This window comes from Parambassis ranga, chromosome 5 (assembly GCF_900634625.1).
Source record: "Parambassis ranga chromosome 5, fParRan2.1, whole genome shotgun sequence".
NCBI classification, from domain to species: domain Eukaryota; kingdom Metazoa; phylum Chordata; class Actinopteri; family Ambassidae; genus Parambassis; species Parambassis ranga.
Window position 1 is genome coordinate 2,120,526 of NC_041026.1, and position 14,632 is coordinate 2,135,157.

Here is a 14,632-nt window from a genome sequence, read left to right on the forward strand (position 1 = left end):
ACAGAGTGAGACAGCTGTCCTCTGCTCCTTTTTTGTCCTCCTGTCTCAGCCTGTGTTTGTAATAAAGCTGAAGACCTTTGAGCAGCTGTACACTTAGCTTAGCATTAGCTTTAGGTTTGGCAGCTGTATTGATGACCTGTATTGATCATCTGATTTGAGTGAGTGCAGAACATAGAGACATTAACAACAAACTGCTGCTGTCAGTGCAATGCTGAGTCCTGTCCATCCTTGTGGGACACACTGAGGGTCCCATATGGGCTCTAGAATTTCTCACTAAGAATTTCGGACAGCAGTACAACCTGGTGGAGGCTCTATATAGGGCCATATACAGTGATTAGGGAGTGATCTCAGACTCAGCCCATAGCTTCCCTGCACGCCGGTGTGGAGCCAGCTGTGCACCGGCCTCGCTCCACCGACCAGAACCAAGCTCTCCAACCAGGTTTGTTCCTCCGTCCTGAATGCATGTCTGAGCCTTTACCCATCCTGCAGTCATGTGCTGCAATACCTGAAGGACTGGATCCTTCTCCCACAGCTCTGGGGCTCCCAGCAGTGGTGCAGCAGTTACTGCAGTGTATTCTGGCATGAGCAGCATCCAGCATGACGCGGCCCCCTGAACATTCAGTGAGTGTCTTCTTTCACTGACCGGAGCCATGCGCCCCCTGTTACATGACGAATCAAATGTCGTCCATGCAGTGGTGATTCCAGAGCCTCTGGGCACCCTAGGGGCCAAACCTGCAGACCTGAACGGGTTTGATGCTTGTTATGCTTTCTGTCTGTTCATGCTTCAGGAGGATGTGAGGACGCTCATTATGAGAAATATCAGAATAGCATCATTAACCCCTACATCCCCAGAAAACAATCAAGTCACATGACCTTGACGTCAGCAGTTTGTTTCTTAGTGTGGCACAGACGTGTCAGTGACTGAGGCTGCTACAACTACACACTGAGTCCATGAGAAACAGCAGAACCAAATCATCACTCATACCAACTCAGAGTCTTTATTAAGCAGAGTGGCACTTGTGGTGTGCATGACACTGAGACGAGGCACACCAGATGCCATGCATACTAAGTGTGAGTCCACGTTATAAAGACCCACACTTGTGTGCAAGTCTTTATCATCAGGTCTCTGAAACATTCACTGGATTTACTTTGTTGGTTCACTGTTTCACAACAACACACTCAGAGAGAGAGAGAGAGAGAGAGAGAGAGAGAGAGAGAGAGCTGCTGAAAGTGAAACTATTGTTGATGATTCCAGGAACTCTGCAGCCATTTTGTTTGTACATCTGTACTGAACCTCCATGAGAGACCCCCAAACATCTGCTGCTGCCAGCAATGAGCTCAGATCATAGGTGCAGTCAGGGAGGAGCCTGAAGACAGAGCAGCATCCTGGCTGTGAACATGTGACACACAATAAACTGTCACCAGTCTGAACAGAACTGTGGGTCAATAGAAACAAAGCAGCAGTTCAGTGTGTGAAGAACAGAGAGGAGCTGCAGACTGTGGCAGCTCTTCTACAGTCACACAGCAGCAGTCTGCTGCAGTGACCTCTGACCTCCTGCTCTCATCATGTTCTCCTCTGAACCCACACAGCAGCTCATCCATTTCCTGTCAGCAGGTGGTGCCAGAGAGTTGTTTCATGAGAACAGAAGAAGCTCTGGAGCATGTTTGAGGACACGTACACTGAACAGTTAATTACAGTCTTTATTAGAGCACAGCAGCATGCTGATTCAGCAGGTTCACAGCCTGAAAGAGTTAAAGGATGAGGAGGAGGAGGATGAAGAGACTGAAACACACAGAGAGGTCAGACTCTATAATCATGACGTGGTCTTGTTCCTGAAGTTTATGACATCAGTTATCTCCTCTTGCAGCACAAGAATAACACACTACATGTCAACACTTACTGTGCTGAACTTCTTACAGTGTAAATACTGTTGTATGACAGGGGTTAAATAAAGTATAAAAGATTTTCAGTTCTTCATGTAAGAAAATAAAAGTGTAACAGATACTTTGAACTCCACCATCTTGTCTGAATGTCCCTCATCAGCATGTAGTGTGTGAAATGTGCAGAGGAGACTGACAACAGCACCACAACACAGTACCTGAGTGGACAAGCTTAACATCAGTGTTTAACCCTTCATGTGCTGTTGATGTTATTTCATATTAATTACTCAGTATCTTAATTTCACCAGAAGCAGCATTGTATGTTGTGGGTTGTTGTTCTGAGACACAAGACTTCAGTTTCTTTCTAAAAACAAAAAATGAAACTACAAAGACCATCAGGAGAACTCCTACTGTCAGTACAATGATGAGTCCTGTCCGTCCTCCTGTGTCTGCTGGTGGACTCAGATCTGGACTCAGAGCTGGTCTGTCAGTGTGTGTCTGAGCAGCAGCTGCTGTAAAGGACAAAAATGTGAGTTGAGACTTGTTGATGTTTGAATGAACATGTGGACTGTTTGAATTGAACCTGATGCTGCCTGTCTGTACAGAATATTATATGTTACAGTTAGAAGAACAGAAATCAGACAGTTCTCAGCAGACAGCAGCTTTAACTTACTCACCAGAGACTGTGAGCTCACAGGAGGCTAAGCGGGTCACTGCAGCTATTGTCACTTCACACACATACAGACCAGAGTCTTCAGTCCTGAGTCTGGACAGATGAAGTCTGATTCGTCCTTCTCTGAGGGCGTCTGTGTCACTCTGGACTCTTCCTGAAAAACCTTCATCCACAGACTCTGAGAGCTCAACACCAGCATGGACCTGATACAGGACTGATTCTTTCTGGTTGGTTAAATGATCACAGTAGACATAAATCCCCTCAGTCTTAGTCTGAGTGTCTGTGGGGAACGTCCACTCCAGTGTGATGTGGTGGTTCTCCTCTGCCTGATAGGAGCTCTGTGTCTCCTTCACTTCAAGTGCTGCTGCTGAGGAGGTGAGGATGAGGAGCAGCAGGATCATCTTCTCTCTGTGAGAGGACACAGAGGTGAAGAGTCATCAGGTTCAGTCAGTACGGCTACAACAACATCAATCTACAGTCTGACTGAAACTCACAGTCACACTCTGTGTCAGCTTTTACAGTCTGCACTGCTGCACACACACACCTCTGTCAGCAGGTGGCGCTGAAGGACACATTCAGTCTGAGTGTAGTTAAATTACATTTTACAGTATAAAGCTGCCCAGTCCAGTGTGTGATGGTGCTGTGGACATTAAGTGAAGAGAGAGGCTGCTAAATGATGATAATAAAATAAAAAAAACAATCTCTATTTTTGCTGTGTTTTAACTGATAAATCTAGCTGACAGCCAGCAAAGTGTTCCTACTTTATCAATCAATCAAAACTTTATTTATAAAGCAGCTTTCATACAGAATTGTTATGAGCGGTGTAAAAGGAGGACCCAAATGCAGGTGAAGTTAAGCACTGAAGGCGAGCTTTATTCAAAAGACAAGGTAACGCTTCATCTGAACACTAGGGAGGAGCTGGTAATCAGGGAGGAGGCTAGAGGAGGAGAGAGGGAAGGACTGAGGAGCAGAGAACAGCAGGGAAGACAAGAGGAGCAGAGAAAGAGGAAACAAATCTCAAAAATACTAATAAATAACAAAAGGGATAAACAGTATGAATACAAAACAAGGAACACACACAGGATCATAACAAGAATACTGTAACACAAAGTGTTTTACAGACATAAATCAATAAGACCCCCAGATACACACTTGTACTTGTATACAGTAAATAAGTACAGGATAGAAAGATAAAAACATACAGACCAAGGAGACGCCGTCGTTACTTCCAGCAAGGTTTGCAATGTGAGGACACACTGAGGAAACACACACCAGAGAAATCCATGAAATCACACAATAAAACAAACAAACAAACAATAAGACTAAAAATGAGCTGAAAGTACTTACTGCATAACATAAATAAATAATTAAGTTAAACCACATAATAAAACAATAAAATCATAACTAGAAGTAAACAGTTATGAATGTAACATAACTAACTAAAAGTTAGATAAAATGTCCACACAGCTGCTGCCCTCAGGTTCTCAGGCTGGCTGTTCCTGGAGACCTGTGGGAGACAGAGCAGCTGTAGTCTAGTGATGGAAGCATTCCAGGTAGCGTTTCATTTCTGTTGGCGTCAGCAGTTTTTATGTGTTTGCATTTTAAACACAGCTCCTCTTACTGCGGAGACATGTCAGATCTCGAGTTTCAGCATTTTGGAACAACTTCTGACACTGCATCGATGAGGCTCTCTCCTCCTTCCTACGCTGCCACCCACAGGCCTGGCGTAGTCATGGCGGCTCTTGGGAGCGTGTTTGTGTGGGTTATTGTAAACGGAACTTGACGATGTGTGCACAATGTTATTTTGGAAAGCGGAGGGAAGGAAATATTCTTTTTTCAAAATACCTGGCTGTGTAAACGGAGTCTCACATTAAAACATTTTCTAAATGGCACCTCTGCCCTAAACGTTTCGTCCAGGGCGTTACACCTGCATCAGGTATCATACACAAACGATTTCATCCAAGCACTGAACTGCTACAGTAGAATTTTTTATCACTATCACATTATAACGAGATAAGTGTACAAGCAGAGCGGCAGAACTCGACTTGTTCTGTAGTTCGGTTCTGCACAGCTTCTGTACCTATGTTTATTTTTTATTTGCTTTAATAATAATTATACTGTTTATTTCTACTGTCAAGAGAGATGTTGAGAATTTATTTATAGGGAAGGAGGAAAATCTAGTTGTCTAGTTAATGAATTAGTTAAATCGAAATATACATAAGTGATGGATAACCAGTTAAAGGTATACAGTAGAGTTGATTTAAATCTTTAGTTAGAGTGTAGAATAATATTTATAGGTATTAGACTGTTTGAGAGTATTATACTTCATTACCCATAATGCTCTAGGAGCTCCCTTCCATGGACCGCCACCTTATCGTGGTGGAGGGGTTTGAGTGCCCAGATGATCCTAGGAGCTATGTTGTCGGGGGCTTAATGCCCCCAGCAGGGTCTCCCAAGGAAAACAGGTCCTGGGTGATGGGCCAGACTAAGAGTGGTCCAAAAACCCCTTATGAAGAAAAGTCAAAGAAGGACCGTGACGTCGCCCGGTATGGCGCAGCTGGGGCCGGGCTCAGCCCGAAGGAGTGACGTGGGGCCGACCTCCCATGGGCCCACCACCGGTGGGAGGAACTGTAAGGGGCCGGTGCATAGTGGATTGGGTGGCAGTCGAAGGCGGGGGCCTTGGCGGCCTGACCACTCGACACAGAAACTGGCTCTGGGGACATGGAGTGTCACCTCGCTGGGAGGGAAGCAGCCTGAGCTTGTGCGGGAGGCCGAGCGGTACCGACTAGATATAGTCGGGCTCGCCTCCACGCACAGCTCGGGTTCTGGAACCCAACTCCTTGAGAGGGGTTGGACTCTCTTCCATTCTGGAGTTGGGGAGAGGTCTCTCACTGTGGTTTTGGCATATGCGCCGAACAGCAGTGTAGAGTACTTGACCTTCTTACAGTCTCTGGGAGGGGTGCTGGATGGCGCCCCAACCGGGGACTCTGTCATCTTGCTGGGAGACTTCAACACCCACGTGGGCAGTGACAGTAACACCTGGAGAGAGGCGTGATTGGGAGGAACTGCCTCCCTGACCTGAACCCGAGTAGTGTCTTGTTATTGGACTTCTGTGCTGGGCATGGTTTGACCATAACGAACACCATGTTCGAGCACAAGGTTGTCCATCCGTGCACCTGGCACCAGGACACCCTAGGCCGGAGGTCAATGATCGATTTTGTAATCGTGTCATCTGATCTTCGACCGTGTGTTTTGGACACCCGGGTGAAGAGAGGGGCTGAGCTGTCAACTGATCACTACCTGGTGGTGAGTTGGATCCGTTGCTGGGGGAAGAGGCTGGACAGGCCCGGCAGGCCCAAACGTACTGTGCGGGTAAGTTGGGAGTATTTGGCCGAACCCTCTGCTAGTGAGATCTTCAACTCCCAGCTCCAGGAGAGCTTCACCCAGATTGAGGGAGGTTGGGGACATTGAGTGGACCATGTTCTCCACCTCCATTGTCGATGCGGCTGTACGAAGCTGTGGCCGCAAAGCCTCCAGTGCCTGTCGCGGCGGCAATCCCCGGACCCGGTGGTGGACACCGGAGGTCAGGAATGCCATCAAGCTGAAGAAGAAGTCCTATCGGGCCTGGTTGGCTTGTGGGACTCCAGAAGCAGCTGACAGGTACCGGCAGGCCAAGCGTGATGCAGCGAGGGCAGTTGTAGAGGCAAAAACTCGGGCCTGGGAGGAGTTCGGGGAGGCCATGGAGGAGGACTATCGGTCAGCCTCAAAGAGATTCTGGCAAACCATCCGGCACCTCAAGAGGGGGAAGCAGTACTCTGCCAACACTGTATTCAGTGGAGGTGAGGGTCTCCTCAATCCCCCCAACACGCCTTGCGTTATGGAAGCCGAGGCTGATGACTCAGTGGTGGACTCATTTATCACCTGTGCTGAAGTTGCCGAGGTAGTCAAAAAGCTCCCCAGTGGCAAGGCACTGGGGGTGGATGAGATTCGTGGAAGGCTGGACAAGCTCTATACCCACTGCAGGGTGCTGGAGCGTTCGTGGGAGTTCGTACATCCACACGTGGTAGAAACCATAAGCTCCTCACTCTACGTGGATGACTATATTGCAAGTGCATGTGAGGTGACTGAAGCCCATGCTGTAACCACAGCAGCAAAGAACATTATGTCAGCTGCAGGAATGGATCTATGTAAATGGATGACACATTCTCCTGAGCTCAAAGAAAAATGGCAAGAGAGCTTGATGGACTGCACTACAGAACCAGAAACACACGGATCAGTGCTGAAGGTACTGGGCTTAGTGTGGAGACCACCAACTGATGACTTTGTGTTCGACCTCAGAGGGCTGCTTATCATTCTGAAAGAAAGAAAAAACACCAAACGAAGTGTTCTCCTGTCCTCTGCTCGGATTTTCGATCCTCTGGGATTTTTGACACCCTTCACCATCAGGATAAAGTGTCTCTTTCAAGAAATGCAGAAGAGAGGGCTTGAGTGGGATAAGGAATTACCACCTGATCTGACAAAAACATGGCAGCAGTGGTGTTCAGAGCTTCCTCAACTGCACCAGCTGTCAATCCCACGGTGGTACAGAACACACCTGCAGCCACAGAACAGAAAGGATTTAAAACTACATGTATTCTGTGATGCCAGTGAAAAGGCCTATAGCGCAGTTGCTTATCTACAGGGAGAAACGAAGGTCCAGGGTGGCCCCTCTCAAAACAATGACCCTGCCCCACGCCTGGAGCTGATGGGAGCTGTAATAGCAGCCAGGCTCGGGAGCACCCTCATAAAAGCACTGCAGATGGACAGGAGGCAAATCAGACTGTGGACAGACTCAATGATTGTGCTACACTGGATCCAAAGTTCTGCTCACAAGTGGAAACAGTTTGTATCAAACAGGGTGACAGAAATCCAGTCTCTAACCGACCCACAGTCATGGTCACACTGTAAAGGTAAACTGAACCCAGCTGACCCTCCTTCCAGAGGTCTAACTGTACAGGACCTGCAGCAGAGTGCATTGCCCATCTCTGACCATTCAGAGAACACTCAGGATGCTGTTGAAGAAGATTTTTTTTTAATTTTAGATACTTTAGTAATCCCAGAGGGAAATTGTTTAAGGCTGCTGCCAAGCAGTGTCATAAAATGACTAGCAAGGTGCGCCACAGGCTAGGGTGAAGTGTCTTGCCCAAGGACACACAACATGACTTAGGGAGGGAGGAGTTATGAGGTGAACGCTGAACTCAGTCCCAAGTATCCAGTTGCTGTACAGCTGGTTCATCAGAACACAGAGCTCTTAAAACCTGTCTTATGTCTGGAAAGATACAGTAAGCTTAGTAAAACAGTAAAAGCTGTGTTCAGAGTGACAGCCTGGATAAAGAGGTTTATCACCAACACACGCTCCAGCACAAAAATGTGTGGTGAACTGAGAGCAGAAAAACACTGGATTAAGATAACTCAGACTCAGAGTTTCAGCCCTGATATTGCTCTCCTGAAAGCAGGAAAAAGACCCAACACCGATTCCAAAATCTGAGAGCTGAAGCCGTTTCTGGATGAAGCATTCTCACTTCTCATACAGACAAAAGCACCCATGGATTCTTCCCAACAACCACCAATACACAGAAATGTTGGTGCAGGATCAACATGAGAAGATGATGCACTCAGGTGTATGAGACACTTTAGTGCAAACCAGAGAGAAATACTGGATTTTGAGGGCACGGCAGATAGTCAAGAGAGTTGTGTACTTTGCAAGAAATTCAAGGCAAAGGCTGGACAACAGACTACTGCACCACTACCAAGGGACAGAACAACAGTCACCACCATTTGAGGTCACAGGTGTGGACTTTGCAGGCCCGCTTTATGTGCAGGAACAGAGCTCTAGGAAAAAAAATCAAACATTGCACTGTTCACCTGTATATGTTCTGATATGAGTGAGCAGCGAATAGTTTAGGATCGGGTATGTGAGTGATATGTCTCCTTAAGAGGACCGCGCAGTGACGTGTGTGCGTGTGTGTCTGTGGGAGTGGGAGAGAAGAAGAGAAAGCTGTTAACCCGAGAGGAGTGATTTATTAACAAGAACATGTGCTACAGCGTGAAGAAAAGAGAATAACCCTGCCGCCCTGTAAGGACAGGAAAGGGGCTGTGTCGCAACGCAGCTGGAGGGGGGCAGGGTCCTCCACGTGGTTCTTGGCTCAACAACTCCTCCCATGTCTCTTTCGAGCCTTCTTCCTATCAGAATCCGTGCTGTTTGAACATATGTGTTCTTACCTTGTGTCCGTGTGCAGCCGACTGGAACCACTGAAAATAAACAAACAGAAAGTGGACAGACCGGTTCTGAACCAGGCATCATGGTTTCCACCGCATGGGAGAGGGAGTGTTTCCTACATGACCTCCTCCAGTCTCTGATTGGCTGATCTCTCACGTCATCGGCTCCTTTAAAAACTCTCTCTGCTTTCTGTGAAACGACTTTCTGCAACATTTAAGGCGACAGATAAACAGCGTGACCTGTGAATGGGACTTTCTTTAGTTTCAGCTCGTCTATATTAAAGTTTTTGAAGTTTTACGTCGTGACGTGATTACGTCATAAAGGATTCTACTGCTGCGTGAATATTGAACGTTGACCAATAAAAACAGTTCAGACTCTGATCTGAACCCCAAAGGTTAAAGTGTATTGATCCCACAGAGGAATGGATTTTAACATATATGTAGATGGTAACACTGATGTATTCAAACTATATATACAATATAATCTGATGTGAACATGTGATCCAGCTTCAGCAGGACCTCTGAATCACTGCTAAGGGGGACGGAAGACACTAACGCTTTGTCGGTTTTCTCTGTTTGAGTTGGTCATCAGAGTTCAGCTGTACAAAAACTCAAGGTAGGAGCCAGAGTGTTGTTGTGTTTGTGTGTGTGATGAAGAGCAGGGTAGGTTTGTATAGAAGTGTGGAAGCAAGGTGTTTGTACAGAATGAGTTTGTGTGTTTTCCTTCTGCAAGAAAGAAGGAAACAGCCACGGTGGGTGTGTTTTGTGCAAAACAGGCAGCGCTGTGGCTAAAGAGTAACCACTCACTAAGGACTGTGAGACTACAGTGAGGAGACTTTCTGTTTCTGTGCTGGACACCATGATCACTGCAGTCTAATCACAGACAGCTGTCAGTGCTGCACACCAAGAACCAACATGTTCCTGTGTTCACACTCTTTTACCTGTTACAACCTGATCTGATGCTTCCTGTCACATGGAGTTCTGATGATCAGCTGTTTTTCAGCTGCTATCTAATGTGCTACAACATATGAATTTGTCTCTGAGAGATGTTGCAGAGAAGAGTCCACAGAGACACATGAGGAGAGCTGCAGCTGACGTTGTCATGACGACGTGTTCCAGAGGGTCTCGTCTTCTGAGATGTCTTCTTCAGTTCAAATCAAACATGGACCATCAGAGTAACATGTAAGTAACAGAAGAAGAATGTCTGCTCCTGTTGCTGCTCCTGTGAGTCTAATGTGGAGTCCTCTCTGTGCTTTACAGGAAACATGATGATCATATCAAAGGACTCCTGCTGTGCAGCTCTGAGTCCTGTCTGTCCTCCTGTCTCTGCTGGGGGACGTCAAGGGGACAGACAGACAGCAGCTGATCACAGGTTTCTGTCAGCAGGTGGCGCCATTGGACAGACTGATGTGTTTTCATGTCTCACACTCACATCAGTTCATGTTGGTTTTTATTCTTTTTGTTAACATGTGTGAAGCAGTTTGTATCGACAGTAACACAACAGAGGAACAATATGAGGACACAGTGACACAGCACAGTGTGTCTGTGTGACTCCTTCAAGCACAGAGACACAACAGAGATGAAGCTTCAGTGTGTGTGAAGCTGCATGTTTACACTGTGATGTGTGTGAATCTGTTAGAGATATATTCTCTATGGGGATCAATCATTTTAATCTGAATCTTTCACACTTTTAATATCTGTGTTTGTTTCCCTTTGATTAACATGATGTGTTTTCAGTGTACAGTGTTCACACACACACACTGTGGGGATCAGAACTTTTTGGATCAACGTTCAAAAACCAGTTTCAATATTTACGCAGCAGTAAAATCCTTCATATCTGCCTCCAACTGTTTTATGCAAATGAGCAGCGGCCGGCACGTCACGACGTCTCCTTAAATAAACCTGTCAATACGTCAACAGTAAATTCCTGATTTTATCATAAATACAAGAAAGGGGAAAAATACTAAAGCAGTTTCAGCTGATGTCCACTTCACTTTTTTACTTTTTCAAATATATAAAATATTTTTTCAAAGATGTGTCATTCACTCATAAGTATTATATTTTCTTTGTGTCTTTGCTTCTTTTTAACGTCCCGGGCAGGAGCAGGTGAGTGATCGCAGTTCCGCCGACGTCACAGGTTGAGGAAAAAAAAGAGCAATCGGGCAGTTCAACACAAATTTTAGAATTGAAATGTAAATGTTTCTGATCCATCACCAGAACACTGGGAAACACATTTACTACCCTTTGTGTCATCAGGGACAAAAATGTCCGCTTCTAAAAACTGCTATAAAAACTGAACAGATTCATATTTTTCTGCATAAATATGTGAAACAGCTTCAGGACTGCTCAGAACTACCAAACATCATTGGAGGAGTTTAACGCTTTAAATGCCAGTTAGATTGCATGATGCAAATATTTAATGTAAAAATGCACAAAACAAGTTATTTTACAAGTTGGGAGGCTCAGGCATTATTTTATATCTGTCATGTCAAAGTTTATCCAAAATATTGAGTTGGAGTTATTAGTGTTTGTATTGCAGCAGTTTTAAATGGTGTTTTCCACTTAGGTCCATTAACTCCTATTATAATACTACATTTTAATATCAGAGCCATAACAACATGGAATCATGCATTTCTTAATGTAAGGGTTTCATTTGTGAGGACATGTCAAAGTTCATGATCATAAATTCAGCTTCACATTCTTCATTTCACTGCTTCTAAGACAAAAACATGTTCTGACCTGAAATCACAGTCAGTGATTCAAATGAAAGTGAAACATCATCAACATTTAAAGCACAAAGTTGAAGCTGCTGTCACTTCCACACACTCTGCTTCTACACACAGCACAGACTCACTGAGGAACCATAACCCAAAAACCCAAACCCAGCATGTAAAGGCTGAGTGAATGTGGTGCTGAAGGTGTGGAGGTGGATCAGTGTGTCAGAGGAGACTCTGTAGAAGGACAGAGTGCCAGCAGGACAGTCCACATACACTGCTGCTCTGTAAGAGACAGAGGAGGAGGAGATGGATGTTTCTCTGTTATTGTGACCGACATAGTAACCATCATCAGTGCAGAGCAGACTCCAGGACTGATTGTTTGCTCCAAACAGGCAGTCAGCACTGTGTCCTTTCCTTCTGATTCTTCTGTAACTCACTGATATATAAACATCTCCTCTCCACTCGACCTCCCAGTAACAGCGACCAGTCAGAACATTTCTACACAGCAGCTGAGGAAACCTGTCAAATCTGTCTGGATGATCAGGATATGGCTGCTCCTCCTCCACATGTGTCACCTTCCTGTTGTTGTCAGACAGTTTGAGTTCTGTGTGCACTGAGTTTGTGTCGACTTCAAGTTGACAGAAATCTGATGGAGAGAAAAAGACACAGCTGCAGTTTATCATCTGACACATCTGATGGCTTCATTCTGTCTTTACTGACTGATGTGTTGTTCATTCATACAAAGTTTATCATCTGACTTTTTGTCACTAATGTTTGAATGAACAAACACACAACTATCAGCTTTGTGTTCAAACACAAACTGGATATTTGCAGCAATGTGAGTAAAGACAGACGACACATTTAGAACATGAGAAGAACAGCAGCATCAACTGTATCATTGGATAAAGAGCATCATCCAAAAGCTCCTTCATCAGAGTCTGGAGGAGGATCTGGACTGAAAGACCAGACTCAGACCTCCTGATCTATCCTGATATTGTTCCACTGTTACTATTGTAAATACTTATTCCGCTTCTGTATTATTCTCCTTCCTCTGGACACATTTTCAGCAGAACTAGTCCCACAGCTTTAATGTGAACGACCTGAAACTTTTACAGGACGTCCGGCTGTACCGGGACACCTGTGCTATGACTTTTCTTTCCATTCCGACGTACGGTTTTCACGTAAATCGCAAAAAACCAGTGGGTGAACAACATAGACGGTGAATGGGGAGAGAAATGGAAGAAGAATGTGAGGACAAGACATCTTGCACATTGAAACCTGTTTTGGAGCCAGACCTGCCCCCTTTACTGCAGCTGAGAGCCCAGTCTCTTCCTTCTCATCAGAGGTCCCTCCTTAATCGCAGGGGTTACGTTCCGAAAATAACCCGCAAAAGGTGAAATCCGTGAAGTAATCGGCTTTATTTTTTACAGTTATTCTAGATGCTTTAAGGCTGTGACCCCCTCACTACACACTTTATACTCCTTTCTCTCCTGTTCAAACACTGTCAGAGTTCAAACCTTCATAGAAAATAAGTCCAGTGTTACAGAATGAAACCAAAGCAAAAAAGCAAAATAAAAGGAAATATAATAAATGAAGATTAAAAAAATGGTTTAGTGAAATGGAAGTTGTGGCGGCTGCACTAAAATGAATGATAAGTTAATGTGGTCTGTTCAGAGCTGTCAGTAAAAGCTTGTTTAACTGGTTTCGGCTGTCCCGCCTAACAAACGAAGAGATTGCTTTCAAAACACTATAAATCCAGAAAAAAGTGTTTTCTTTCCCAAAAAGGGTTTATATGAAAACTTCTACTTTATGTTTCAAACAGTAATATATCAAAAACATCAAAAACTCAAATCTATATTTTGATTTTAAACATTTATTAAACAATCAAATCTTTTTTCCACCCAAAAAGCTATAAATCCATTTCATCAAAAAACTAATTTTATGTATTTATATATGTATTTCTAATAATATTATTTCGCCGGCTGTCAGTTGATCCGCATGACAAAAGTTTTTCTCTTTAGTATGCGAACAGGAAATGGCCGGTATTTTCCCTCCAGCTGAGTTTCGGGATTCTGTATGGAAGGCTTCCACTTTTTTCCCATGGAAGAAACGAGGACTGCCTCATCAATACTGTTAAAGTTATTCATTTCACACAGCTAAAACACTCATTTAAAAGACGACTGGACATACTTTCTATCTACTGACAGGGCTTCGCCATGACAGTTGGAAAGCTGCCCCGTGATTGGTTGAATGGAAATGCTGTGTTGTGCTGAAAATCAGGGTGTTTGTAGCAGATTGGGAAAAAAGGGAAGAAACGGTGCAGGGAAACATGGCGGATAATGTGTTTTGTTACTAATTGATTACAAAGCTTTAAATAGAGACCCCGTGTGAAACTTATTTTGGTGGTAACTCGTTTTCTTAAACATTGGCGTTTATCGCCCTAACCCTAACCCTAATAATGCTGCTCACAGCTCAGTGTCTCAGTGTCTTCACTCTTCAGTCCATCAGTCCAGTCTGACCCTTTGGATGAGATTCTTTGTGTCTGAGTCCTGCCTGCTTTTTGACTGTGGAGCTGTTTATTCCTGTGTTTGGACCTTTTCAACCCTTTTTGGTCTCTCATTGGATTTTGTCTTTTGTCTGCTTTGGTTGTCTCTGTTATGTCCCAGGCTGAGGGGAAACCCACACACAGCATGTCTGCACCTCGTCCCCACTCTCAGATCGGCAGCTACACAGGCTGGTTTCAGTGTTAGGCTGCAGTTCATGAACTCAGAGCTGAGCAGTGCCCAAACAAACACAAAGACACTACAACACACTAAAGCTCCCTAACAAGAGAAAAAAGGAAAACCAATGACAAAGCTGGAACCTAAAACTCCTGCTGGGGAGTAATAAACTCCAGTAAACACCAAAGAAATCCAACCGCCGAGGCTGCGCTACAACAGCTCTGATGGACTGATAGAACACTGACTCATGCACAATAACATGAGGAAAGACTGAGTCAAACTTACACTTCCTCAGCCCAGGATTTAACCTCTGCTCTCCACCATGCTCCACCCTGCAGGAAGAAACACAGTCAGAATGATTTTCTAACCAACATGAGTCCAAA

At 44.8% G+C, this 14,632-nt stretch overlaps 1 long non-coding RNA gene across 2 annotated transcripts; it reads right to left on the reverse strand.

The window, feature by feature from the left end:
• Positions 1-1,767: 1,767 nt before the first annotated feature.
• LOC114435288 (uncharacterized) lies at positions 1,768-8,919 on the reverse strand. Of its 2 annotated transcripts, none has more exons than XR_003670567.1 (4): positions 8,816-8,919; positions 3,761-3,810; positions 2,559-2,962; positions 1,768-2,393 (listed from the first exon to the last, which is right to left on the reverse strand). It is a non-coding gene; the product is annotated as an uncharacterized LOC114435288 (long non-coding RNA). The 2 variants fall into 2 exon arrangements; XR_003670566.1 differs by having other exon boundaries at positions 3,757-3,810.
• Positions 8,920-14,632: the final 5,713 nt, after the last annotated feature.